The sequence below is a fragment of the Octopus bimaculoides genome, chromosome 1 (assembly GCF_001194135.2).
Source record: "Octopus bimaculoides isolate UCB-OBI-ISO-001 chromosome 1, ASM119413v2, whole genome shotgun sequence".
NCBI classification, from domain to species: Eukaryota; Metazoa; Mollusca; class Cephalopoda; order Octopoda; family Octopodidae; genus Octopus; species Octopus bimaculoides.
In genome coordinates, this window is record NC_068981.1 from 138,692,415 (window position 1) to 138,692,971 (window position 557).

Genomic DNA, 557 nt, shown 5'->3' on the forward strand with positions numbered 1-557 from the left:
GTGTCACATATTGCAATGAAAAGTTTAACAGTGACTTTGATATGAAGTTTCGGGTTACCGGAGGTTGTCATACGGGTAATCTAAAACTTCAAAGTTACAGTCAATGCTGTCCCTGTAAGAAGTAATGAATATGTAGTATATTAAAAGATTATGAGGCAATCCTTCAATTTAATGATAAAATTAATTAAATGGATAAATGGTGGATAGATAGATAGATAGATAGATAGATAGATAGATAGATAGATAGATAGATAGATAGACAGATAGACAGATAGATAGATAGATAGATAGATATAAGCATATTTTATACACAACACTTAGACACGTGTATATATGTGCATATATGTATTGATGTGTATATGCGCGCGCGTGTATGTAAGTAAATAGATGCACACTCGCACAGTACACGTTTACACGCATGTATGATAATCTGAATATTTGTGTCTGCTTAGATAGGAACACGTAAATATACATATGCGTAAATATATATTCAAATACATAACCATGTATATATGTGTGTGTGTGTATGTATGTATACACACACACACATATATATA

General features: G+C 31.2%; 1 protein-coding gene across 3 annotated transcripts in view; it reads right to left on the bottom strand.

The window, feature by feature from the left end:
- Window positions 1-557, bottom strand: part of LOC106875683 (transcription factor hamlet) — a 240,794-nt gene that overhangs the window by 176,673 nt on the left and 63,564 nt on the right. The gene's annotated exons all lie outside the window — the stretch shown is intronic.